Source organism: Megascapheus bottae, chromosome 1 (assembly GCF_031878675.1).
Source record: "Megascapheus bottae isolate mThoBot1 chromosome 1, mThoBot2.hap1, whole genome shotgun sequence".
Lineage (NCBI taxonomy): Eukaryota > Metazoa > Chordata > Mammalia > Rodentia > Geomyidae > Megascapheus > Megascapheus bottae.
Window position 1 is genome coordinate 64,309,700 of NC_143509.1, and position 7,949 is coordinate 64,317,648.

The window sequence follows — 7,949 nt, forward strand, 5'->3', positions numbered from 1 at the left end:
CATTCTGAAGCAGGAGCAGGAAATCAGATTGCTCCCCTCAAGTGAGCACTGATGAGGAACAATGACTGTGATATCCTCACTGTCACTTAGCAAAACTAAAACTGAGATCATGAACAACCTGACCACATCTGGCATGAAGATTATTTAATAATTATGCATCCTTCTCTCCTTCAGTTCCAAGCTTTCCTCTCTCTCTCCCTCCCTCCCTCCCTTCCTTCCTTCAATCCTTCCATCCTCCTACATTAGCTGTACTTGTGACATTTCCATATATGTATACAATATATTCAAACTGATCTCTTCCCCTCCATCCTCCTCCTGACTTCTTAATCTCTCAACACAACCTCTACCAGTATCTATTTTCACAAGCTACTTCAACCATATTCATCATCTTTCACCCCACCATGTATGTCCAACCCCATTCCATTGGTTCTTCCCCCTGAAACAAAGTTTATTCCTCTTTTCCTAAACTCCAACTCCCTGTTGACCTGCAGCTCTGTTGCAAAATTATTCACATTCCAAGTCTTTATTTAAACCTAAATCTCACGTCTATGCTCTGCAGATGGACTGAAGTGCATACTCTGCCTCTTCCTAAAGTACACCCAGACCATGTTACGAACCTTCCTCTATTCACCACTGTTACTCATTTCTTTATTTGGCATGCTGGGACAAATGGCTGAACCTAATGTGGAACCATGGAGTTGGGCTTGTGACCTAAGACTTGTCTCAAAACTGGAAACAATAATGCTCAGAAGGCCGCTAGTGTGTTTGGTGTAGCAGCTCCTCTAAAATTCCTGGATTGCATACAGGCAAAAGAATAAATAGGGATATGCTTCAGGGCTGAGGCAGAGAAAGGAAATATAGGTTCCCTGGCCTTGCCTGTCATTTCTAGACAGACCTTGGGGAGTAAATCATACTCTGGCTTTTGCCTTAGGAAAGGAGACTGCAGACAAACTGTAACACTCCTTCTGGCTATAAAATCATATCAGAGGTGTCACCAAAGAAGGCTCTTTTTGACAAGAAGGAAGACTAAGTTATTTTTTCCCCCTGTCTAAAATGTAAATGTCCTTTTGTTTTCATTTATATGTAAATGTATGAGTCTTTGACCAAAACGAAATTACCATCTCTGGGTCATTCCTAAACCACTCTGTTCATTAAAATGCAGTGCCTGCCCATTTGTGGGACTAGAAAGGGAGACAGAAAATCACCCATCCTACGCCACCAGTCCCATAGCACAGGAGGCAGCTGTGAGGAGCCCTGAGTTCACCCTTAGACAAGGACAGAGGAGCACACAAACCCAGCACATACTCTAGATGAGAAAACCTGATTTAGGGATGTCAGGGAAACTAAATCATGGCACTGAATTCAAATCTTGACTTCCTGCTTTGCATCCTTGAACAAGCCATTCAACCTCTGAATCTTAGTTTCTCCGCTATAAATTAGAGAAGATACTAACCCCAGAGATTGGCCATGAACGAACAATAAAGTAGGTAATGTGTTAAAGCACAGAAAGTATTTTTTAAAATACCCCAAATGAAAGGAGAAATTGGACAAGCCATGTGTTGAAGATTGAGTGACAAAGGGCATACTACGGGCATAAGGAAAGAAGAACATTGGTTACAAGTACTTCAGAGAACAAGTGTGCTGCAGGCTTTAAGACTCTTAGAGATGAGGAACTGAGAAGTGTGTGTGGGAGAGTACAAACATGGAGAATATTGAGAAATTTTTTCCTTTCCAGAGAGCAGATAGTCAGCTTGGAAGATGAGGCACTCAGAAATGAAGCCCTGGTTTCTAATACTGTGTGTGTGTGTGCGTGTGTGCATGTGTGTGTGCGTGTGTGTGTGTTAGTACTGGGGCTTGAACTCAGAGTCTGGGTACTGTCCCTTAGTTATTTTGCTTAAGGCTACCACTCTATCACTTGATCCATAGCTCCACCTCCAGCTTTTTGGTGGTTAATTGGAGGTAAGAGTTTCACAGACTTTGCTAGGCTGGCTTCAAACTGCAATCCTCGAATCTCAGCCTCCTGAGTATCTTGGATTACAGGCATTGGACTACAGGCATGAACTACAGGCATCCATCTGCTAACATCCTTCTTTTTATTATTGTCAGGGTAATGTATAGAGGGGTTACAGTTACATTTGCCAGGTAGTAGGTGCATTACTTCTCTCACATTGATATACCATATCCCTTCGCATGCTTTTGTCCCCATTTCCCTCTACCTACTCCCTCCCAATCATCTTTCCCTTTCCTATTTCAAATAAACAAATAAATGTATATACAATATGCCAGGTAACAAAGTCAGATACAGTAACAGCATGAGATTAATCAAAGGGCAAAAAAAGAGAAATAACATAGTATATTAAGAACAACAACCACACAACATAAAGCTCTTGCTTCCATATTCTAGAGATCCTTTCATTTAGTCTCATCCTATATCACTTTATGTACCTAGGTTTTGAGCTATTGTAATCCTCTGCTAGGAGTGTTCTAGATGTGTACTAATTATTTCAAATGAGGGAAACCATTGAGCCTATGTTCCTTTGGGTCTGGTTTACTTCACTTAAGACTTAGAAAAAAATCATATGAAGTGAAGTACTTTTGAGTAAAGGATGCCCTTTTCTAGTCTGGAGAAATTAGCCCCCCTGAAAAATAAGCTTTGATTTGTTTTTATTTTGAGATAGGGCTTGTTATATATTTCAGGATGGCCTTCAACTCACAGTCCTCCTGGATCTACTTTATAAGCACAGAGATTAGAAGCACGTACCACCATACCTAGCTTAAAAAAACAAAAAACAAAAAACAAGTGTTTATGGAAGTTTTGGTAGAGTTGGACACTAAAGAATAAGTAAGATTAGGATATGACCATTGAGAAAAAAATGAGAAAGCTTATGGCAATTCAATAGTGTCAGATTTTGGTAGGCCTAGAAATTCAATTTTCCACCCTTGCTTTTGGTTGGGATGGTTTGGAGGAGCCACTGGTGATTTAGGGTAAAGGAGTAACTTAATGGAGTTATTTGTGAAGACTTAGCTTTGTGGTCATGATTGGTAAAACAACAGAAGGAAGATAATGAAGTTGGAAAGTTCATGAAGGAAGGGCAGGGTAATAACTTTTGAGTCATTCCTTAACTGTGTCTACTAAAATTTTGTGGATTCTTACATTATCTTCAACCTATCTCTTTCTATATACTACATTACTTATCCCAGGAACAACTTTTCCAGCTGGATTTGACTGGAAAACAGGTCATTGACATGGGCTCCCAAGCCAAAGTTAGAGAACAAGTTTGCATGGTTTTTGACGTATTGGATTTGTGGCCATAGCAGAATGATCTAATAGAAAAGTAAAGTAGAACTGGTTTATTTCAATGTGACTGGAAGGGACTTCCTACAAAACAGTGTGGATTTGGAGACTCTAGCCAAAATCAGATAAAGCACAGGAAAAAAAATTGAATGAATTCTCTCACTCTCTTCTCTTTTGATGTCTAATTACTATGTGGGAGCTGAGTATATTTGCATCATTTGTATTTCCTTCAGCTGGCAATATGAAGAACAATAAATGGCATTGTGATGGAAATGTTATTTAAGTTCGTTAAACTAAAATAAAAATAAATGAGTAGGGAGTGAAAGATGCTGGAAAACGTGGGTAAATATTTTAGCTTTGGGAGGATGTGACTTGAAAAACTTGTATCTATCATGTAATTGGATTTGGTGAAAGGATTTATGGCCAATATAAATGATGCTGGGAGAGTTCTAAGAAAATAGTTTTACTATTTGGAAGGGAAGCAGACCTTCAGAGGGGAGACTACCTTCTCATCCACCCATAAAATCTGGAAAACTGTAACCGACCACCGAGGTTGCAGTGTTCTGCCTTGGAGACTAACCCTTGCCTGAGTTTCTTTGGCCCTATTTCTCAATTACTGGAGTACCCTTCTCCCCCTCACCTTTTGGGTTCTCTCCCTTGACTTTTATCTCTTCCTCTTATGCCTTTTTGATAGCAACTATAAAGCAGTGCTTATGAAATGGCTATAAAACTTTTATTTGAAGCAGAGATGATTATGTGGTTTGGGAGGGAAGGAAAATAGGACTAAATAAAAGGAAGTGACTCTGAGCTCTGAGAAGATCATTAATAGCAACATCTTGATTTTGTTAAGAGACAAGCTGAAGCCATCCAAAGCAGGCAGGGAAGAAGGTGATAATAGGAGAATGTGTTTCACCGACAAAGGAGAGACAGCGGGGGAGAGGAGTTCAAGGGAAAAGGCAAACATTAGGAAGAGAGTACACACAAGACCACTAATCCCTCTGAATCACCAGTGGGGGCACAAGGCCATGGGAACCCCTTGGCAACTTCACTCTGAGTTCCTTTTGTCAGAGCAAGGAAAATTGCTTTGAGGTTGGGACTAAAAGGTGGTAATGGCAGAAAGTGGAACTGAGTTAACGGGGGAAAAATAATAATGTCAGGTCACTGGGAGCTTGAGTAGCGTAAAGTGGGGTAAAACCATCACTTGTTAAGACAATCTGCATAGGTCCTGCCACATACTGCAGTGTAAAGCACTTCAAACCAGTACTTGTCGGGGTCCTTCGTCCCCGGTCCCTCTCGACTAGTAGGAGGAATGGGAAAAGCACGCCCCTACCAGTCCAAGAGGAGAGGAGAGGGCCCACGACCTCCCGCACTCAGCCTTCCTTCCCCGAGCATGAACAGAAATGCCACGCAGCTTCATCAAGGCAGGAAAATCTCTCTCCAAAAAACCCCCCTCCTAAGGCAGTCCCTCCAGCTAATATAGCCTCACTCTAGGTCCCAGCAGAGTGATAAACAATAACACATCTGTAACCAATGCTAATCAAGTCTCCCGCCCTGCCTCTTGCGCCTTGCCTTGTCTCAGCAGAAAGTTATTAGACATGGCGTTACTCGGCCCCCAACAGTAATCGGCTAGCTAAATTCAAGGATAATGCTTTGACTAATGTGAGAATATTTGTTCACTTAATAAATAGTAATTGGGGTCTCATTGTGCTGGCTGCAGCTGTACCACTTGAGCCACACTTCCACTTCCGGCTTTTTATTGGTTAATTGGAAATAAGGGTTTCATAGACTTTTCTGCATGGGCTGGCTTTGAACCATAATCCTTACATCTCAGCTTCCTGAGTGGCTAGAAATGCAGCTGTCAGCCACTGGAACCTAACCCCAACCTATGATATTTTAAGAAATGATTTTACATTAGCATACATTAGTTATACAAGGAAGTTTTAAATATAAGATTTCATATATGCATACACTGTACTTTTCCATCTCTCCCATCTCACTCCATCTCTTGTATCCCCTCCCTCTCCTTTCCAAAGTTTCAATTGGTTTCACTGTTCTTGTTTCATAGTGCATATAAAGTATTTCAATTATATTCACCTGCATTCACCCTCTCCATTTACTGTTTCACTCCCACTAATTTCCTATGTGGTTTGGTTCAGCTAGCAGAATTTTTTTTTTTTTTTTTGTGCCAGTTCTGGGCTTGAGCTCAGGGCCTGAGCATTGTCCTGGACTTTCTCAAGGCTAGAGCTCTACCACTTGAGCCTCAGCACCTTCTGGCTTTTTTCTATGTATGTGGTACTGAAAAATCGAACCTGGGTCTTTGTGTGTGCTAGGCAAGCACTCTACCACTAGGCCAAACCCGAATATAAAACAACAAACTAACAAACAAAAACCCGTTTCAGTATTATTTTTAAATGTAAGAATCTTGATTTTCAGTTACCCTTGAAAATACTGTAATATTTAACAACCCTGGCCCCACAAGAGCTAATGAGTAGTGGCTTTCTAGTTTAGATGCGTTGTCCAGTGTGATGACCTCAGTAGCTTACATTAGGGTACTCACATAACTTGTCCAAAGTAGGGCCCACTTGAGAGGAAAGTAGGTGGGAGGAGAGGATCATAATTATATCTGGACCAAAGGTATTAACCAGGATTGTTATTAGCAATGAAGCTACATAATTATCCTATCACACTGTACCCTCAGCTTGCTTTATTCTTCTTTGTGTGAAACTTGTGGCCCCAAATCCAACAATGCCAAGAAGAGTAAGAAAATGTATAAAATGAGGAAGACACATAAAGGCTGAAGGAAAACTGATATTTAAAGAAGATCCAAGTGAATGCCGATGACAACACACCTTAAGGCAAAGGCAGAGACTTGCAAGGGGATGGCTTATCATGGCTGTTTGACCTTCTAGGCTCCCTGCTCTATACAACACTGCTGGTTTAATAAGCTATAAGCCTGCGGCTACAAGCTTGACCAATCAAGCCGCAGAGAGCAGTCTTGTCCTAATCAGGAAGGCGGAGCTAATCATTTAACAGTGAACTCTAAGCAGCCTCTACAAAAAAATATTTCTCTAAGACAGTTGCTTTATATTCTATCCTAGTCCTTTTGATGGTTTTTGTTTGAAATTTTTATTAAAATGTTTTAATTATACAGGTATTTGGTTTGGAGTGTGTGTGTGTGTGTCTGTCTGTCTGTCTTGGTACTAGAACTTGTTCGGTTTTGGGTGTTACCCCTGAGCTTTTGTGCTCAAAGGATAGTGCTCTTGAGCCACAGCTCTACTTCTGGCTTTTTTGGTAGTTTCCTGGAAGTAAGAGTCTCATGGACTTTCCTGCCAGCTCCAAATGGGAATTCTCAGTTCTTAGCATCTCAAGTAGCTAGGATTACTGGCATGAGTCATTGGTGCCTGGCTTTGGCTTACAATTTTTTAAAATTATTTTTCTTCCCTCAATGGTGGGGGTATAAATTCAGAGCCTCATGCTTGCTAGGCAAGGTAATTTACTATTGAGCTATGCTTTCAGTCAAAGTGGTTTATTTATTTATTTATTTAGCCAGTCCTGGGGCATCAACAGTCCTGGGCACTGTACTTGAGCTTTTTCAAGGCTAGAGCTCTACCACTTGAGCCACAACACTACTTCTGGCCCTTTCTGTATATGTGATACTGAGGAATCGACCCCAGGGCTTCATGCATACTAGGCAAGCACTCTACCACTAGGTCATACTGGGCCCCAGTTAAAGTGTTTTATAAAGAAATCTTCCCTTTGTGTTATGCCAGTGAATAAATCTATCTCTCTCAAAATACACAGTAAACCTCAGACTCTTATTAATTACTGGAGTCCAAACTGACTGAAGCCCCCAAATCCTTTTAATATTTTAATACTATTTAAGGTGTGGTTAGTCTCAAATTTGGACAGGGAAGAGCGAGAGCATGGAAAGGCAACTCAAGTTGACATCTTTACAGCCAGAAGATTACTATGGGTTACAATGCCAACACTAGTTATTTCTAATAGAATATTTTCCTCAGTTCAGTCCTTCATTCTCCTAGCCTCTTCAACATAGAAATATGTAAAAATAAACAAGATTTTGGTTGTGTCTGAATTTACTATTTTTTTAGCAAGGCTCTTACTACGTGTGTGTGTGTGTGTGTGTGTGTGTGTGTGTGTGTGTGTGTGTGTGTGTGTGTGTATGTTGTTAGTCCATGCTACCTTTAAACTTACCAGCCTCAGTTTCTTAAAACATGGAATTACTCCACACTTGGCCATAAGAATCATTTAGTGTAATAATGATTAATCAATGAGTTTTACCCAGATAAAGCTAGAATCTAGAAATGGACCCTTAGAGAAACTACTCAACTTGCCTGGAATTTGATAGAATCTTAAGCAAGCTAAATCAACCTTCCTGGAACTCAGCTTACAACATAAAAGTAACATCAACATTTCACAGTCCTACTATATGGGTCATCAAGCTATGTATGGAAAGCACTTACTAAGTCATCAGCACATTAGAAACATTCCAGAAGTTGTGATTATTATAATTTATTCTGTACTAACAGAACCTTATGCCCACTAATTACATAACTTAAAGAAACAGGTAATGTAACAGGAATCATTGAATAATATTACAACCTAAATCATATAAAATATAATTGAGTATCTTTAA